The sequence below is a fragment of the Notamacropus eugenii genome, chromosome 4 (genome assembly GCF_028372415.1).
Source record: "Notamacropus eugenii isolate mMacEug1 chromosome 4, mMacEug1.pri_v2, whole genome shotgun sequence".
NCBI classification, from domain to species: Eukaryota; Metazoa; Chordata; class Mammalia; order Diprotodontia; family Macropodidae; genus Notamacropus; species Notamacropus eugenii.
In genome coordinates, this window is record NC_092875.1 from 101,775,854 (window position 1) to 101,797,167 (window position 21,314).

The following is a 21,314-nucleotide window of genomic DNA, read 5'->3' on the forward strand; positions in this document are numbered from 1 at the left end:
CCTCTCCCCTTATGGTTCTAGTCCTTCCTCAAGGTACTTGTCAGAGGAACATTAAAGCTGGAAGAAATTCACTGATTATGTAATCTAATTCTATTTCAATAATGAGGAAATGGTAGGTAAGGGGAGGTCAGGTGATTTCTCCATACAAATGTAGTGAGTTAATAGCAGAACCAAACGTGCGTAGAGTGTTGGAACTGAAGTCAGGAAGACTCATATTTGTGAGTTCAATCTGGCCTCAAACAGTTACTGGCTGGGTGACCCTGGGCAAGTCACTTAATCCCAGTTTCCACATCTGTCACATGAGCTGGAGAAGGAAAAGGCAAAGCACTTCAATATCTCTGTCAAGAAAATCTCAAAAGGAATCAGGAACAGTTAGACACAACAGAACAACATCAGTAACTGTAGAAGGAAACTAGCTTACAGGTTCATAGTGCCAGTGATAATCTACTTCATTCTGTGGTGTGTCATAAATTTAATAATGAAGCAGCACCCTGGCACAGTGGATGGAGCACTGGATCTAGAGTCAGAAAAACCTGGGCAGGTCACTTAGATGCTAGCTGCTTCAACTGTAAAATGGGGATAACGATAACAGCCCCTATCTTCCAGGGCGGCTGTGAGGATCAAATGAGATAAAATTTATGAAGTGCTTTGCAAATCATAAAGTATAATCTAAATGTCAGCTATTATTATTCTTGCTGTTGTTATTAATATACATTTTCTTAATGAAGCAAGTCCAGGAGTCAAGACATCTGGGAATGAACCCTGATTTTTTGTTTTTTAACTAAGTAACTAACTAACTAACTAACTAACTAACTAGCTATGTAAGTTCACCACTCTGGTTCTCTATTTCCTCATCTGTAAAAATAGGAAGAGGAAGACTCATGATATCTATTATATCATATTGTTTTTTTAATTTATTTTCAATTCACAGAAAAAGCACAATCAATTCCATAACAGTACAATAAAAAGATGACTGCACATGAAACTGCAAATCTATCATCTACAATGTGCTATTCCCTCCAAATATACAACAGCATTTTCACTTCAATTTCTTGTTTTATTTTTTCTTTCCACTTTCCGCCCCCCAAGTACGTATATATGCATATTATATATGTGTGTATAACATATATGTGTGTGTATTATACACACATTCTTCTGTTTATCAGTTCATGCTCTGGCTGCAGATACATCTTTCTTCATATATGCTTTATTTTTTATTTGTGAACTTAAAATTGTGAAAATGGCTTACCTGCTCAAAGTCATTCTTAGAACAATGTTGCTGCTACTGTATACGATATTCTGTTGGTCCTGCTCACTTCAGTGTTCACCATTTCATGCAAGTTTACCTATGTCTTTCTAAGATCATTAAGCTCATCATTTTTATAACACAGTATTACTCCATCACAGCCATACACCACAACTTGTTCACCCATTCCTTAATTGATGGAGATTATTGCAACTTCCACTACTTTGTCACCACAAAGAGAGATACTATAAATATCCCATTCACATTCAAATTTATAATTACTCTTTGTGAATTTCTCTTCCTCTTATTTTCATTGTTTTCTTTCTTAGTCTCTCTTTTTACCCTATCCCTATTACCTTATCTTCTCTCCCCTAACCTACCCCTCCTTCACTCATATCTCATTAGAAAACATCGCATTTAAACATTTCATTAGAACCATCTCATTAGAAGAAACAACTGATCTGGAGAATGGAATGAGGAGAGACAATTTAAGAATAGTTTGACTACCTGAAAGTTATGATCAAGAAAAGAATCTGGATGCAATACTACAAGAAATTATTAAGGATAATTGCCCTGAAGTTCTAGAACAAGAGAATAAAGTAGAAATGGAAGAAAAAAACTACCATCCTCCCTCTGAAAGAGATTCCAAAAGGAAAACTTATAGGAATGTCATAACCAAGATTAAAAATCCCAGGTTAAGGAGAACATATTGCAAACAACATAGGAAAAGCAAATTAAACCCTGCAGAAATGAAGTCAAGATTTCATAAGACCTAGCAGACTGTATACTAAGACCTTAGTTCTTAGAACAATTTATTTTGAAGAGCAAAAGAGCTGTGGCTGCATCCAAAAATAATTTACCCATCAAAATTGAGTATAATCCTGAATGAAAAAAATAGACATCTGATGAACTGAAAAACTTTCAGGTATACATAACAAAAAGACCAGAACTCAATGGCAAATCCAATATAAAATATCCAGATGAAATATTAAAACATTAAAGACTAGTTATAAGGCACTCATTAAGGTCAAACTGTTTACTTATTAAATATGTGAAAATGTTATCAGTATTCTTAAAAACTGTCATCATTACTAATGTAGTTTGAAAGAAAGGTTGGGGCTGAATGTGTATGATGAGGTGATGCCAAAAAATAAAACTGAGTAGGGAAAGGTAAAAGGGAGCAATTATAATATAAAATGGGGTGTGAAAGGAAAAACTAATAGAGAAGAAGCATGTGGAGGTGGAGGTGGAGGTATGGTAATACTGGATAACCTTACTCTCTGGATTGAAAAGGAAACAGCATCTGAAAGGGTGCAGAAGTCTTTTGAACCTATGGAGGTGAGAAAAGTGGAGGATGGAATTGGGGAGGAACTTTTAGAGGAATGTATGGATTTGGATTTGGGAGGGTGGGAGGAGAGGATGGTGGACTTTTGGAGGATTGTGTGAATTAACATTGGAGGGATGGGGCAGAGGAGGGGGCACATCATGTAGTTTTACTTGTGGGAAAACATTTTGAAAATCTATAAGCTATAATAGAAATTCAAACTATTATTACATGCAAATCCTCCCTGGGATGTTTTAATTTTTCATTGGGGCATCCTTGATGCTTTTGAGACAGAAAAGCATTTAAGCCCCAATTGAATTAGGCTATAATGGTGTAATGACAGAAAATGAGATTGACATTTTGCCTCATAAATCATATCACATGCATCAGAACCTTGGACTAGGCAGAAACAGACCACATAGGGTGGTGACCGGTAGTCTAAGCAGATCTATAAGGTTAATTGAAGCCTAAATGTCAGAACCTGGGAGCCAGAGTCCGACTATATGAAAAACAGGTATTCAGAGACATAAAGCAGATAGGAGGCCTCAGACTGGAGAGGAATCTTCAGAGGATGAGTGTCAGGGTTGGAATAGGAGAGATGGTGTTGAATGGGGGTGGAGGGAAATCATAGAAGAAGCATAAGTATCATTTGCCAAAAGTCCAAATCAAATCCAAAGTCCAGTGAGGGAAGGGTTGGAGTGATGGAAGTTTCATTTGCCAAGAGTCCAAATCAATCCAAAGTTCGAGAAGGAAAAGATGGAATCTACATTTGCCTCATTTGTCAAAAGTCCAAAATGGGTCTGTTTTCCAAGGAGCCTGTCCATCAGGGCGAGGTAATAGGTCAGGTAATTGGTGGTGTCCAAGAAACAACCTGTCATTGGCAATCCAGACAGGCAAGTAGTCAGCATCAGGGAGGTCCAGCAGTGGGTACAGGGGATTCAATCTACAGGTGATAAAAAGATAGAGACAGGAAATTGAGCTTCCTTGGGAACAAAGGTACCAAGAAAAGTCAGTCACAGGGAAATTTGGTAGGAAACTAGCTAGAGATATGAGGACAATGAAATAACTGTTCCTGATGTAAGAAAACCTCACTTAGAACTTCTATCTGCCATTTGCTAGTTGTGTAAAACTCAATTTCTTCATCTGTAAAATGGTGATAAGAATCCCTCTGCAATTTTCATCCTAAAATGATAGAATTATATATTTAGGGCATGAAGGGATCTTAGGGTTGCTGTGAAAAAAAATAACTTGGTACGTTTTAAAAGACTGAAGAATTGTGACTTTAACATCGTCATCATCATTATTGTTTTGTGACTTTAGGCAAGTAACTCATCCTTTTGGAACCTCAAGTTTCCTCCCCTGTAAAATGTGGAGTTTGAAGCAAATTTTATCTTCTAGGATGCTTTCTACCCCTGCTACATTCATGAGAATTCTAACTCAGGGAAGGGTAGATGTAAGAGAGGGGGAAAATATCCCAGTATCTTCCACATAAGGAAAGACCAGACCATGCCCTTGTACTCTCCTTCCCCACAAATCTCATATCCTTCCCCTTGACTTTTCAGCTGTCATCACAGCTGAGATTTGCATTTCTTTTCTTTCTTTGTTGCCTGTTTGCTGCCGTCCTAAAACAACTGCTTTCTGATCAGGAGGCAATGGAGGTGAGCAAGAGTTATCTGTTCATAACTGTGATTCATATGGAAGAATGGGGAATGGGGAGTGATTCCACTCTGCACATCCCTCTCTAAAAGCCCAAAGGCATGTTCATCTTAACAAGCATGACACATTATAAAGGAAAGAACTGTTAACATTCAAACTCTTTTTCATCAAATCCTTCATCTTTCACCTGTGAGGCTTGGGTTGTTCCCATGTTTTCTTTAGACTGTAATACTGCCTATTTCATGAATCTTAATGACTCCTTGGGGACTATATCTGCCTTAGGACAGGTCAAGGAATAAGGAGTAGAATTTATAGCAAGGATGGAGTCAGATATAGGGTCCTTCTTGGGAAACATTTCCTAGTGATTAGAGTCTTTCAAAAAAGGTTCTCATTGCATTAGGAGATAGCGAACTTCCCATCACTTGAGATCCTCACCAAAGGCTAAATGACCACTTGTCCCAGGCAAGTCTAGATTGTGCCATAGCAACGTGCAAACTTAAATAGAAATGGCGACCACTAATAAGGATTGCTACTGGTCAAAACTGACTTAATTCTAAAATGTTTTATTGTATTTTTATTTATCTGTTAATTATTTTCCAATTATAGTTTAATCTGGTTCAAGGCATTGAGAGTGTTACAGGTCAAATGTTTGATACCATTAGATTAAATAACACTGAAATCAACTTCATATCTTTGGTGCTTCCCACGTTGTATTTGCTAATTTATTTAACTAGCTTTACAGTGCTTCCTTATTCAATCCAACCTAGCTTCTAGTTTCGTGCTAGTTCATGGCATGGGTGGCCCTTGGGTGCCCCAAGTGGCCTTGAGCCCTACTAGACCTCAGTCAGGTCCTTGTGACCTTTAATCCCAATAGACCTCACCTAACTCCTTTTGAAGTTTTCTCATTCAGTTACTCTACAACCATAGTGCCCTTGTGGGCAGATGTAGGTGATAATAGAATACTCACAATTGAAGAGAAGGCACCAAAAATAGAGAAACTGCTATGCACGATTGGGTTCTTGTGGAGCCCAAAAGGGGTCACACACACTTGTGGTAGGCCTTGGAGGAGATGGAGAAGCATAAGTCTTGTACCTCAAGTTGCTCATAGTCTAGTTGGAGAGACAAGACAGATACATAGAAAACAACTGAGTAACAGTCAGAAAGAAACCTAAGAACAATTCACAGTAACCTCATAAAAATCCTATATTTTCAGGGACCTAGGGAATAAAGCAACTGTTGATGGAGATTTCTTAAAGGAAGGAAGTTTAAACTATGCCACAACTTCCCAGGAGGCAGGGAATGTTGTTTTTTGTTTGTTTGTTTGTTTTCTTTTGGTTTTAGTTCAGTTTTTAACAACTCCAAGGACACAATGTCCTTGGGATAAACACTTAAGGATGCTCAGTCTCACATTTTGCTTCCTTAAAATGAAGGTATTGGATTAGATGACCTCCAAGGTGCCTTCCAGCTCATGATGCTAGTATATGTTTTTGAGAGTCAAAGGATACTGCTTTATGATTTAAGTTAGGTTAAGTTAGTTAAATAGTTAGTCAAGACTGAATAATCAATCACCAAATCATAGAACAGTCCAGGTGAAAGTGATGCTGACACGATTATCTGTCATTGCTGCAATGCCACCCCCCTCTTCCTCACCTCCACCTTTTGGAAAATGTGCCTCCATTCAAGACTCACTTCAAGTACGACCTAGAACAAAAGGTCTTTCCTGACTCTTGCCCCCAAACTGTCAGCAGACACATCTTCCCCATTACTTACTTTTAGAGTACATATTCTGTACTTATATATGTGAATGTGTAATTTCCCTTCAACAGATGGGAGATAGTAAGTTACTTGAGGTAAGGGATAATTTCATTTTTTGTCTTTAGATCCCCAGCATCTAGTGCAATGCCTGACACATAGCAGGTACTTAACTAAGTCTTCTTGAAATGAATCAGAGACTATACCCTTCAGAAAATGTCTTGTATCCCAGGTAAATTATCTCATGATCAGCAATATTAATAAATCATATTTAAGTGTTAGCATCAGAGTCATAATAAAGGACAGACAAGTGAGATATGTGCCTAAAGCACACAAAGTCAAAGCGTATATGAAAAAGAAAAGTTTTATGTACATATATGTGTATATACATACACACACATATACAAACATACACATATACACCCATCTCCACCTCCATCTGTCTCTCTAATCTATATGTAAATGTAGAGACACACATGAATATATATATATATGCAGATACACATCATTACACACGTGTGTGCATGTGCATTTATACTTACTGAAAATATGCACACAATGTATGTGTATATGTGTACATATGCATATGTATGTATGAATGTATGTATTGTGTGTATATGTTAGTATGTGACAGGGAAGTGCAATGGATAGAGCACCAGCCCTGCAGTCAGGAAGACCTGAATTCAAATCTGGACTTAAACACTTATTAGCTATATGACCCTGGAGAAGTCACTTAACCCTGTTTGTTTCAGTTTCTTCATCTGTAAAAGGAGCTGGAGATGGAAATGGTAAGCCTCCGCAGTATCTTTGTCAAGAAAACCCTAAAAGAGGTCATGAAAAGGTGCACACCACTGAACAAGAACAAAAATATGTGACAGCTAGACAATACAGAGGATAGAGAGCTGCAATTGGAGTATAGAAGACCTAGACGTAAATAGCTTAACAGCTACCTGATCCTGAACAAATTATTTAACATCTCTCCAACCCAGTTTTCTCAGCCATAAAACAAAGATAATAGCACCTACCTTGTATGGTAGTTGTGATAACCAAATGAAAAAACTATGTGAAATATTTTGTAAACATTAAAGTGTTATATATAAGCAGCTGCTATCATAGTTTGGAGCAGCTAGGTAGCATGTTGGGTAGAGCACAAGGCCTAAAGTCAGGAAGACTGATCCTCTTGAGTTGGGCTTCAGACACTTACTAGGTGTGTACCCTTAGGCAGGTCACTTCAGTTTGCTTGCCTCAGTTTCCTCATCTGTAAAATGAGCCAGAGAAGGAAATGGCAAATTACTTTAGTATCTTTGCCTAGAAAATCCCAAATGGAATCATGAAGAGTCAGACACGACTGAACAATGACAAGGAAATCATCAGCATATATTGACATTGTTATGCCAGTCATGCTATGATGTTAGAGGTAGTGGTAATTTTATATGCTTCCAACAGTGACAACATTAATTTCGTGTGCTTCTTAGGATCATATAATCCCAGGATTTAGGGATAGGAGGAACCTTGGTGATCAGCCTTCTAGTTCAACCCCCTCATTTTATAGATGAAAAAACTGAGGCCTCCTGAAGTAAACAGGCTTGTCCAATCTGCATTAAAACTCTGTGATCAAGGGAGTACAACTAGCCTTATGCTCTGTGCAGGTGAGCAAAGTAAAACTCAGGAAGCTTCCAAGTTTTGGAGCTAGATCTTAAACTCAGGTGTCCTGATTCAAAGTCCATTGTTTGTTTCATATACAGGCTTCATCATATACAACCTGTGCTACTTAGGTCACTTAATTGGACAATACAGAAGGCTAGCTTACCTGGTAACAACAGCATAGAGATATAAGCAAGGCTTTTCAAGGAAACTCCACTCCACCAGAGACAGACAGGAAAACCCTATCCAGAGCCAGTGGTATGTTTCATGTCATTAGATCACATAGACTCACACATAGGGTTGGAGCAGGGTAGGATATCAGGAACTGTAAGAGAAGTCAATAAAATAGTCATTTTCCTTGGCAGCAGCAGATCAACTTATCTTAGGGTAGACCAAACGTATAAGATAGTCCAGTCAACTGGATATATATCAGAGACAGCAAATGGTGATGAGACGTTATTCTCTTTGATGTTTATACATAGATATCATGACTTTATGGAGGTTGCTGTCACCAATGGTCACCACAACTGATCAACAGATATCTTGAACTAGTAGCAATCCCAAAGGCTCATGCTTCCTTTAAATGTCTGCACAAATGTAACTGTAGCTAGGGTAAGAGCTTTCCCTCATGACATTAGAATTCTTGAGACAATTCACTTCAGGCAAGTGACACACTGATCACTAATATCAATATTCTGAGGTCTACTAGCCCTATACTATCATTCTTAGGCCTTACCTTTCTCAGAATAGTTGGGCCAAAACTACTCTAGTAGTATAATTCATGGTGATAATAATGGATTTCTTTTTTTAATAATGCTTTAGAATCCAGAAAAGTTTCAAATATGGGCCTTTCCACTGGGTTTTGTGGCTTTCACCCAAGTACCAGGAAAGCTAAGTGTGGACAGCTTATAAACAGAGGTTAGGTACAATAAAGTAGGGCAAGTTGAAGAGATCACAGCAATTTATATAGATGATCTACTAAGATCTAGAGAGGTTGAGATTGTATGGATAAAAAATAGTATCCATACCTTTTAAACCACAGGACTTTGGAAATAATGATTGTTGTCATTTTTTCAAAAATTATCTCATTTTAGTTTTTCAACACCCTAATAAGGAGGTAGGCAAGAATTACCAGTCTCATTATGCAGAGTAAGAAATTGAGGCTCATAAAAGTGAAGTGATTTCCCCTGTGTTAACTATCTTGTAAATGGCAAAGTCATAAATCAAAGTCAAGTCCTCCAATTCCATATACAATCTTATTTTTATCATAGTACAGTTGTTGGAGGGGACAAGAAACACATGAACAAGAATGGCCAGCAAAGACTTCCTGGTGCACTTTCCCATCCTGTACGGCCATCTATAAGACCATTTTGCAAATTTCCTGGTGTTACCATCTGGCTCAGTATATCCCACACTAGACAGAGATACTTATCCACAGTACCTAGACAAATTATTTAACAGATCATTAGAACTCCAACCCTTGAGGTCAATTTGACTGAAAACTGAGTGCCAATTAGCCTACTTAGTCCACCATATCTACATTCTAGTATGCTAGAATCTTTTCTACTATTTTGTACCCTGAAGTACGCTTCAAATTTGAATCTTCCCATATAGCTATTCACCAAGTTCATTTTGCAAACTGCCACCTATTATATATGTGTTTTTTTCCTGTTCCCCACCTCAATATCCTACCTATTGCACTGAGGACAATAGTCAAATCAATAGTATTAACTGGAATGTAAAAAAAAAAAAATTGGCATTCATATAGTACTTCAAAGTGTCTAAAGAACTCTAGAGCGATTATCTCATTTTATCATCCAAATGATTCTGGAAATAACTGTTATTATCTCTGCTCTACAAATGAGAAAACTAAAATAGAGAGAGATTAAGTATCTTTCTTAGAATGAAATAGTTCCAGATTTGAACTCAGGTCTTATTGACTCTATGTCCATATCACTTACTGTACCATCTATTTGCCATTGCTTTTGATAAGGGATGTGTCAATTGGGTGCATGCATCATACTCCTTTCATGACCAGACTACCCTGTATTGGTTGATACCCGCTGTGAGAATGTAGTATTCTTAAGGGAACTTTTCTTTTTCTGTTTCTTGTTCAATTGGTATTCCCAAATTTTAGCATATCACTTAGCATGTTTCATTTTTCCTTCATTGTAGAGGAAAGGAAATTATTCAGGACTTAAAATGTATTTAAGTTTTAATAGACAGGAAGGAGTTGAGAGCAATCACAACTGATTGATGTCTGAAATGTCTAAGGTCAGTCAAAAGTATCCAAACAACCAAGACTATTCTCAGTTCTTCCATCTCACTAATCTAGGAAAATAAACAGATTACTCATTTCAGCTCCCCAAATGCAGGGAAACCAATAAGGTGAACAGCTAGAGGACATTCAGTGCCCTTAGATAAACACAAAATGGTTCCATTGACCTGGGAGTATTCAGGTGGTAGGAAACAGCTCAGATGGAAATTTGATAAAACTGCACAAGAAGTGTCAGGAAATTACTTCTTTTACTAGATGAAACGCAATTGTTACCCCAGCCTGTCAAACTTCGTCTTATTCCTCATACAGGAGTTCTAAAAAAGAGGGTTGAAATGTATTATGGGTTTCACTCCCTAGTTTAAATTTTTCAACTGGAACATCAAAGGAATTCATCAGGTGCATGAATGAAAAGTAAGTAAAAAGAAATCCCACTAAAGAAATCCTCTTCATTATTTCACTGCATATTAACTCTTAACTTAAAATAGGCAAAAAAGAAAGTTATACTTCTTTGCAAATGATACGATGTTATACTTAGAGAATCTTAGAGAATGAAGTAAAAAAAAAACTACTACTTGAAATAATTAGAGAAATGAAAATTGAAACAACTCTGAGGTATTACATCACACTTATCAGATTGGCTAACATGACAAAAAAGAAAAATTATAAATGCTGGAGACAATGGGGGAAATCAGAAAGACTTGTGCATTTTTGGTGGAGTTGTAAAGTAATCTAACCACCATTCTGGAGAACAATTTGGAACTATGGACAAAGGGCTGCAAAACGCATACCCTTTGATCTAGTATTACCACTTCTAGGTCTGTATCCCAAAGAGATCATACAAATGAGAAAAGAACTCACATGTACAAAAATATTTATAGCAGCTCTTTTTGTTGTGGCCAAGAACTGGAAATTAAGGGGATGCCCAACAATTGGGGAATAGTTGAATAAGTTATAGTATATGAATGTAATGGTATACCATTGTGTTATAAGAAATGAGGAGCAGGGGGAGGAGCCAAGATGGCGGAGAAGAAAGACACACATGTGCTAGCTCCAAACCCACAGCCCATAAAATATCTGTAAAGAAGAACTCCAAACAAATTCTGGAGCAGGGGAAGCCACAGAACAATGGAGTGGAGGAGATTTCTGTTCCAGAGAGCCCTGAAAAACAGACACCAAAGGACCGTAGTGCACCAGACCCAGAGCAGAGCCCAGCCCTGCCTGGGCCGCACAGCACAGAGAAGAGCAGATCCGAGCAGGCTTCAGGGACAGAATCTCCAGCCCCAGCACAGATCCCTCCACCCACAGGCGCCCCGGGTGAGTAAGAGAGCCTTTTTGGCCCTCTGGGAGGGGAGCAGGGTTTCTCGATGGCTCAGGCCCCCTCGGGAGGTAGCAGCAAAGGCAGCAGCAGACAGGGGCTCCCCAAGCAGGAAGGAGCTTGGATCCATTGTTGAAGGTCTCTTCATAAACTTCCTGAGGGAATTGAGCCCTGCATGGTGGCCCTGCCCCAACCTGAGCAGCTGAACGTAATCTCACACTGAATAGCAACCCCATCCCCATCCAGAGCCCTGAGGCTGGGAAGGAGCATTTGAATCTCAGACCCCAAGCCCTGGCTGGCCAGATCTGGAGGCAAGGTGGGGGTGGAGGACACTCAGAAGTCAAGTCACTGGCTGGGAAAATGCTCAGAAAAGGGGGAAAAAATAAGATCATAGAAGGTTTCTTTCTTGGTGAACAGATATCTCTTCCTTTCCTTTCAGAGGAGGAAGAACAAGGCTTACCATGAGGGAAAGACACAGAAGTCAAGGATTCTGTATCCCAAACATCCAGAATAAATATTCAGTGGGCTCAGGCCATGGAAAAGCTCAAAAAGGATTTTGAAAATCAAGTTAGAGAGGTGAAGGAAAAACTGGGAAGAGAAATGACAGAGATGCAAAAAAAGCATGAAAAGCAGGTCAGCACCTTGCTAAAGGAGACCCAAAAAAATGTTGAAGAAAATAACACCTTGAAAAATAGGCTAACTCAATTGGCAAAAGAGGCTCAAAAAGCCAATGAGGAGAAGAATGTTTTAAAAAGCAGAATTAGCCAAATGGAAAAGGAGGTTCAAAAGCTCACTGAAGAAAATAGTTCTTTCAAAATTAGAATGGAACAGATGGAGGCTAATGACTTTAGGAGAAACCAAGAAATCACAAAACAAAACCAAAAGAATGAAAAAATGGAAGATTATGTGAAATATCTCAATGGAAAAACAACTGACCTGGAAAATAGATCCAGGAGAGACAATTTAAAAATTATGGGCCTATCTGAAAGCCATGATCAAAAAAAGAGCCTAGACATTATCTTTCATGAAATGGTCAAGGAAAACTGCCCTGAGATTCTAGAACCAGAGGGCAAAATAAGTATTCAAGGAATCCACCAATCACCGCCTGAAAGAGATCCAAAAAGAGAAACTCCTAGGAACACTGTGGCCAAATTCCAGAGGTCCCTGGTCAAGGAGAAAATATTGCAAGCAGCTAGAAAGAATCAATTAAAGTATTGTGGAAATACAATCAGTATAACACAAGGTCTAGCAGCTTCTACACTAAGGGATACAAGGGTGTGAAATATGATATTCCAGAAGTCAAAGGAATTAGTACTAAAACCAAGAATCACCTACCCAGCAAGACTGAGTATAATACTTCAGGGGAAAAATTGGTCTTTCAATGAAATAGAGGACTTTCAAGCATTCTTGATGAAAAGACCAGAGCTGAAAAGAAAATTTGACTTTCAAACACAAGAATGAAGAGATGCATGAAAAGGTAAACAGCAAAGAGAAGTCTTAAGGGACTTACTAAAGTTGAACTGCTTACATTCCTACATGGAAAGACAATATTTGTAACTCTTGAAACTTTTCAGTATCTGGATAGTTGGTGGGACTTCACACACACGTGTGCACACGCACACACAGAGACAAAGACCTCAGAGTGAATTGAATAGGATGGGATCATATCTTAAAAAATGAAATTAAGCAGTGAGAGAGAAATATATTTGGAATAGAAAGGGAGAAATGGAATGGGGCAAATTATCTCTCATAAAAGAAGCAAGCAAAAGACTTTTTAGTGGAGGGAAAAAGAGGGGAGGTGAGAGAAAAACATGAAGTTTACTCTCATCACATTCCACTAAAGGAAGGAATAAAATGCACACTCATTTTGGTATGAAAACCTATCTTACAATACAGGAAAGTGGGGGAAAAGGGGATAAACAGGATGGGGGGGATGATGGAAGGGAGGGCAATGGGAGGAGGGAGCAATTTGAAGTCAACACTTGGGGAGGGACAGGGTCAAAAGAGAGAATAGAAGCAATGTGGGGCAGGATGGGATGGAGGGAAATATAGTTAGTCTTACACAACAAGACTATTATGGAAGTGATTTGCAAAACTACACAGATATGGCCTATATTGAATTGCTTGCCTTCCCACAGAGAAGGGGTGGGGAGGGAGGGATGAAGAGAAGTTGGAACTCAAAGTTTTAGGAACAACTGTTGAGTACTGTTCTTGCTACTGGGAAATAAGAAATACAAGCAATGGGGTATAGAAAGTTATCTGGCCCTACAGGACAAAAGAGAAGATAGGGACAAGGAAATGGAGGGATGATAGAAGAGGGGGCAGATTGGTGATAGGGGCAATTAGAATGCTCAGTGTTTTGGGGTGGGGGGAGGGGACAAATGGGGAGAAAATTTGGAATCCAAAATTTTGTGAAAATGAATGTTAAAAGTTAAATAAATAAAGTAATAAAAAAATTTTAAAAAATAAAGAAAAAATAAACAAATAAAAAAGAAATGAGGAGCAGGTGGACTACAGAAAACCCTGGAATGACTAACATAAACTGATGCTGAGTGAAGTGAGCAGAACCAAGGGAACATTGTATACAGTAACAGAAACATTGTGCAATGACTAATATTGATAGATTTAGCTCTTCTCAGCAATGCAAATTTCTAAGCAAACTCCAAAAGGCTCAGAATGGAAAAAGACTATCCACATCCAGAAAAAGAGTTATGGAGTCTGAATGCAGATCAAAGTAAAGTCTCAGTCTCTCTCTGTCTCTGTCTCTCTCTCTCTCATTTCTTCTTTCTTGTGGTTCCTCCCATTTGTCCTAAATCTTCTTTACAACACAACTAATGTGAAAATATGTTTAATATAAATATACATATGCAGAGTCTCTATCAGACTGAATGACATCTTGGGGAGGGGGGAGAGAAGAGAAGAGAAAATTTGGAACTCAAAATCTTATGGAAGTGAATGGTGACAACTAAAAATAAACTAATAAATTAATTTAAAAAACACATTAACTCCTAAAGGTCAAAAACTTGATAAACAGAGGATTTCAGTGACTTACCTAGAGTCACACAGTTAATAAATGTCAGAGCCAGGTTTTAAACCCAGGTCCCTTTCTCCTCTTCCACACTCTAGTGCTTGTCTATGATCGTATTAATAAATTGCTTGTTGTATGTCTCTGATATGATTACAGAGGGAAAAGGAAAGGCATAAGCATTTATTAAGTATATAACATTTGCCAAGCATTTCACTACACATTTTCTATATATTATCTCATTTGATCCTCACATATATAATTTGTGATACAGTGTCACTGACCTTCTTCCTTTTCCTTACAAAAGACCCGAAATATTTCTAGAATCTATGCTTTCTTAAAAAAAATTATTATTGGTTTCTACTTATGCCTGGAACACTCTCTATCTTCCTCTTCACCTCCCAATTTTCCCCAGCTTCCTTAAAGTATCATTTAAAATTCCATCTTCTATCAAAAGTTTTTCTTGAGCCCTCTTCCCCTTATTGATGATCTTTGACTGTCTATGACTCTTCATGACTGGTTTGTACATTGTTGCTTTCATATTTTTTCTCCCTTTAACTGTGAGCTCCTTCAGACCAGGGACTGTGTTTAGTATTTTTTTTTTTTATTTTGTATCTCTGGTGGTTAGCAGAATGTCTGGTAAATAAGAGACACTTGATTAATGTTTATTGACTGACTTTCTGACTGCATTTAAAGACCTTTCATGTTGACAACCATACAATTTATTGGCATAATCTTTGACAACCAAAGTCCCTTACATTCTGTGATGAAGAATCGGAGGAAGAGTGTAATGTGAATAATTACAATACAAAATAATTCTAGATATGTACATCAGAGAAATATGAAAACAAAGTTCTTTGTGAAAACTAAGGAAGGAAACATCGTTAGACACAGAAGATATCAGGGAACGGGTCTTGAATAAGGTGTCATTAGAAAGTGAGATGTTTGAATGATTAGTAATTAAAAAGAATTAAGGGAGCATACCTATAGTAGGTATATAATGGGGTTGGGGTGGTGGGGTGGCTAGGTGGTACAGTGGATAGTGTTCTGGGCCTGGAGTCAAGGAGACATGAGTTCAGATCTGATCTCAAATAACTACTAGCTGTGTAACCCCAAACAAGTCACTTCATTTTGTTTGCCTCAGTTTCCTCATTTGTAAAATGAGGTAGAGAAGGAAATGGCAAATCACCCTAGAATCTTTGCCAAGAAAATCCCAAATGTAGTCATAAAGAGTAGGACATGACTGAAAGAACTGAACACTAAAAATGTAGTGGAATAAGGAATTGTTTCTGGAACCATTTCCCTCTCTATCAAAAAAAATTCAAAAAAACCCAAAAAACAAAAACAAATACCTACCCCGAACCACATTGTTTCATGGCTGCCTGTTTTCTTTCTGTACTTTGCGTGATAGCCTTGACTCACAAATTTCATACATTCTCACCTCCTGAGCTGCTGGCACCCAGCCTGGTTTTTCCACGTCACCCTTTACGTATAGATTTTTTTCTGCTTGCCTCACTCTGAACCAACTTATGTCTCCCCGTTGATTTCAACTCTCTCTCAGCTCTGGAATATTTGCTTCCACTTTTTCCTTTGCTTAGATTTCCGTTTTTCTGTCCCCAGTTCAGATCACTTTACCTTGCCTTTAATCCCGGGCTTCCAATGCAAAGTAATGATGCACCATTGATGGAATCCAGTTTGAATTCTTCTCCTACAGACTTCTGATGACCATTTATCAGGAACATTCAGGTTATTGACCTTAGTTACTCCTCATCATTTCTTTGTTCTGTGAATCACCTCAGGAAACCAAAACAGGTTAAAAAATACAAAAGGATTTTTTTTAAACATCCCATGTCCAATTTTCGATCTTACAATCATTAGAAGACCATAATTTCACTTCTTATTAGTTGCAAGAAAAACAGGGGCATTAGTAGCTCTTTTGGGCTGGGAGTTGGTTATTTAATACATGGATACATTCTAATTTGTAGCATGTTTATCAAAATATAATGCCATGTCAACAATTTCCACCCCTTGGAATATTTATTGATTGACTTTACTCTGGCCTTGTAATATTAGCCGTTAATCTGAATGGGGCATTATTGCTTTCTCCAATTGATTAAGCTGAACTCATGTATGCAAATTAAATGTTGGTGATTATATTTCATTGCTGATCCATAATAAGAAATTTATGTAAACCATATTTGCTTTATTTAAGCTTTAAATAACACCACTGTTCTGAAAAAATCCAGAGTAGGATATGCAACATTTGTGTGTCTTTACATTTTTGACCCTTTCTGTTTGAATCTATAATACTTACTGCCTAATACATACCCAAAATGATAATCCAGAAGATTAAGGGATGATAGATTTGGTTGTTTCAATCTACCACCAAGTGATCTCTACTAGGTTAAGACAGCTGTGCAAGTGACAAAGACTGGTCCAATCAACCTGTACTGATTCAGACTTGGGATTAATTAGTCCATGTGTATGTAATACTGCAGTTCATAAATGCTTTTCTTCCAAAGCCTTGACAGGTGGGTAGTGTGAATATCATCCACATTTTAAAAGGAAGCACTGAGCCATACAAATACTTACCTATTTTCATGTATCGTGATGTCATTAGAATGGCTAGGTACTCTTTGCCCCAGTACAGAATGCCAGCCATGCAGATTTTCTCATGTATCCTAGGAAATCGTTGTTCATCTTATTAGATTTGGCCCAACTTGCTTGCTTTTCCTGACTCTACCATGCAGCCTGTTTGTATCAGTTTTAATTTGAAGCACACCATCTCTCTTATTCTAAGTATTTAATAAAAAGCACTAAAAAGCATGGTGCCAAGCTTAGATCGCTGAGGATCCAAGACCAATTTAATATCACATCAGCGATGAATAAGATTTAATTTGGACTAAACAGCTGAACATCCACATACCCAAACTCATTTCACACCTACATTTCTCCATCTTTACTACAAGAATAAAATGCAAAGAGAACTGAGGTGGGGGGGGGGGTAGAGGAAGATTTGTCCTCATCTATCCTGCCATAAATTTTCTATTACTCTCAGACCTTCAGAAAACACTGGCAATAGTTCAGCATTCACATCTTCCAGTTCTTCCAGTACACAAGGATGTAAAGCATCTAGACCTGGTGACTTCAGCTTACCAATAGCTGCTTAATAATATCTTTCAATATTACTATCTATCTTGAGTATTAACTCTATTTATTTCTGTTCTCTCTCTTTTAGTGTAAAAATTATTATTACTTGGCTGTCAAAGCAGGAATAAGAGAAAATTACTTTTTTTTCCATCATTGATCATTCCATCTATTGGGACTAATTGGGGTTTTTTCCTCCTCTTTGGTTCTTTTTTGCCAATTAAAAAGAAATCCCCCTTTTTTTGTAGGTATTAAGTGTTTATAAGTGTAACTCATTTTGAACTTTAGGGCTCCTGACACTATTCTTAGAGATCCATAAACATGATTGCATATTCATACTTTTTTAATCAGTTCTTTCTTCCATCCTCCCTACATGTTTTGTTTTCTTTTAATCTGAAGTGATACAGTTAGTTCCTCTTATCTCTTTAAATAACTCCATCTTTCCATGCAAATTGCAATTAGTTCACCAGGAAACATTCTCTTCTATCTTCCTCCTTATCTTAAATCACCAATATACCTTCTTCTAATATTTCCTCCTTCAACCATTCACATGGAAGATGACCATTCTTCTTACCAAGGCAAACCCTTCTACATGGACAAATCATCTCATTCCATCCCATCCTCTTTAGCAAATTGCCTCTTATGTTGTCCCTACTCTTTCAAATATCTTCAACGTCTCCTTGTTTATTGAGTGCTTCCCCCAGTCATAAACCTATCTACTTCTAGACATTCTAAAGCAAATAAACAAATAACCAAAAATAAAAAAGCTTCTCTTTCTTTTCTCTGACTTAAGTGCCTTAGATGTTTTCTATGTCATTCCTATGACTTTGGGAGATATGAAGATAAAGATAATACTAAAATTTTAAAAAACTGATAAAAAATAGCAAAGATGAAAAAAGAATAATGTATATATATGTATACATATATATATATATACACACATATATGGGAATGGAAAGCATGTCTATATTTATATCTATCTCTTAGTGTTTCCTTCTAGTAGATCTAGATACTTTTTATTTATGATTTCTAGAAATGTTGTATCCAGGTTTTTTGTTTATGTTTTTATCTTGTTTTTCAGAGAGTCTAGTAATTCTTCAATTATCTAAGCTCTGCTTTACATTTTAATTATTTCAGATATTTGTCATATTTTCTCTATTTTTTTAATTCCTTTCAGTTTGTCTAATATTTCCTGCTGGTTCTTGGAGTCATTTATTTTGTTAATTATTTTTGCAATTTTTTTAGGCAATCTATTTTTGGGTGAAGTTTGCCAATCTCTTCTAATGAATTTATTCTCCTTCCAATTCTTTTCACCAGAGTCCAGTTGCAAGACCAAAATCAAGATGACTGCAATAACCCAGGATGCAGTGGATGACCTTGGTGTTTTTGATGTCTGATCAAGTTCTAATCATTCCACAGTGCCTGATTCAGCCACCTTCATGACTGTTAGAACAAATTGCTCTGTCACCCATTCCACTGGGGAAAACACATCCCTCACCAGTGAGTTTGAGGCCTATTGATTGCCCTCAACCTGGTTTAGCCTGTCTGACAATGCAGCTTTACTGGGGTGTGGCCACTTCACATCCTGCAGCTTCTTGGGACCATAGGTGAGAGCTGACAATCAAAGGTCCATAAACAGATCTGCAAAGGCCTGGGTAAGCCCTGATAACAGAGGTGCTAGTCCTCCTTACACACCTTCTCTTAACTGCTATTGCACCCCAGTGTATTCATGGTCCTTGCTCCGGGGTTTTCTGACTTCCCTAAGGCATTCTCCAGGGACCCTTTGCCCTTCTTGCCACAGACACAAAGCCTTATAGGCTACAAGTGTCTTTGGGTTTTCATCTGTCACCATGAAAGACTGGGTTTCTTTGTCTTCACTGGCACTGAATTTACTGGCCCCTCCCTTCCTATTGCCATAGGCCTTCAGGCTGACATTTTGTGCAGTAATGACATTAAAAAAGTCCGTTATTATATCTTCTCATTACATCGCTAGATCATTATTTGATCTGATGCAAATGTGAAGGTTTTTGTTAGAATGAGTATGTTCGGAGCAGGGCAGGTCACCTATTAAAGCCCCCATTTCTTTTAATCCCTTTACAATATAGGCATTGACCCTGTAATTCACTACTACTGTTCATTCTAAAGTCATCTGGTGAACAACTCCAGCTGCCTTTTTCTTGTCTTCATCCCTCTTTTGTTAATTCACAGAGAAGATCCACTTAAACAATTTATGATCTATTGCATTAAATGCTATTGACCAACTTTTCCTTTTGGACATTATCTTCTCCCAGGGTTCCCATGATATTGCTCTCTTCAGGTTTTCTTATCTGGATAGCAGTTTCTTGCATTGAATTATTTTCAGTCTCCTGATGTCTAAGTGTAGGGTAACAGTTTCTCGCATTGAATTAATTATGTTTAGTCTCTTAATGTCTAACTCCCCCAAGGCTCTGTATTTCACTCCCTTCTTTCTCTCTCAATTCTCCATTCATTAGTAATTGATTTCATGGTACTGATCATCAACTCTTTGCAGATGGCCTCCAAAACTATAGATCCCATTTCTTTATTTTCCATGTGCTGTAGATTTGAATCTACATAGTCCTGTTGGTCATATCTACTTGGTTGTTCTGCTTCACTGCAAATTCAATATGCTTGAAATAGAACTCACTAACTTCACACACACACACACACACACACACACACACACACACACAATCCCTTCTTTCCAGCTTCCTCATTTATGTTACTAATAAGTTCCTCCATCTTCACAGTCAACCAGCTTCAAAAATTCAAAATAACCTTTGACCTTTCCACCCCATTCAATTCAAACAATCAATCAACAAATCCTGTCAAATTTTATCCCAAAATTTATCTGCCATTTTATTTTTCACTATTACGCAACTACTACTAGATTAATCCAGACGTTCATCACTACTTAACTGGACTATTTTAAAAGTCTTCTTATCTGGTGTCCTGCCTCCAGTTTCTTCTCTCTCCAAACTATCCAACTTAAAGCTGCCAAAATCATCTTTAACGTTTCATCTCACCATGTTGTCCTTCTTCTAAAAATTGTTCAGTACGTCCCCCTTTCTTCTAGGTACTTAGGATTCCAAAGTATCTTTCTAGGTTTATTGCATTTCACATTATTTTTCTTCATGCATTCTACTTTTTTATTGCTAATATGTATAATATATGTATAATATATATATATAATGTATATTTATATGTATAATAAATATAAAAAGAATTTATATATAATATACAATACATATGATATATGTGTGTGTGTATAAGCATTTTCACAGTGTGGGGAGGTAGGGTGGGGGTAGGCCTGTCTATCCTTTTAGAAAATAGCTGGTTCAAGTGCCTCAGACACTTACTAGCTGTGTGACTCTGGGCAAGTCACTTAATCTTGTTTGCCTCAGTTTTCTCATTTGTAAAATGAGCTGGGGCAGGAAATGGTAAACTACTCCAGTGTCCTTTCCAAAGAAACCTCAAATGGGGTCACGAAGAGTTGGACAAAACTGAAATGACTAAACAACTGCGTGTGAGTGTCTGTGTGTATGTCTGTGTCCTTCTGCTTTGAGCATATTTTATTTTCATTTTTTTCTGATTTCAGATTTTTAATGACACTGTTAACTGTGGGACTCATCACTAAACATGAATTTCTGTTTTTAACTTATAAAATGGGGATAATAATAATTTTACTGCTTTATGCCAGCCAATCAATGTGTATGTGTTCGTCCTTCATTTCCAAAAACCATACCATCAGAGAAATGATGACATGACTTGCACTTGACTTTGTTTTGTGTGAGGGAGGGCTGTGCAGGTCACCAGCCTCATTTCTCCTCCAGAGCCATCTGAATCCAGGGACTAGATAGTCATCAGGATGACTAGAGACGCCCCAGGGTGAGGCAGTTGGGGTTAAGT

The 21,314-nt window shown here is 37.6% G+C and overlaps 1 long non-coding RNA gene across 1 annotated transcript; it reads right to left on the reverse strand.

Moving 5' to 3' along the window:
- Nucleotides 1–2,794: 2,794 nt before the first annotated feature.
- LOC140500420 (uncharacterized) lies at nucleotides 2,795–14,374 on the reverse strand. Its single transcript, XR_011965730.1, has 4 exons — nucleotides 14,268–14,374; nucleotides 7,789–7,947; nucleotides 5,194–5,335; nucleotides 2,795–3,513 (listed from the first exon to the last, which is right to left on the reverse strand). It is a non-coding gene; the product is annotated as an uncharacterized lncRNA (long non-coding RNA).
- Between the last annotated feature and the right edge of the window lie 6,940 nt (nucleotides 14,375–21,314).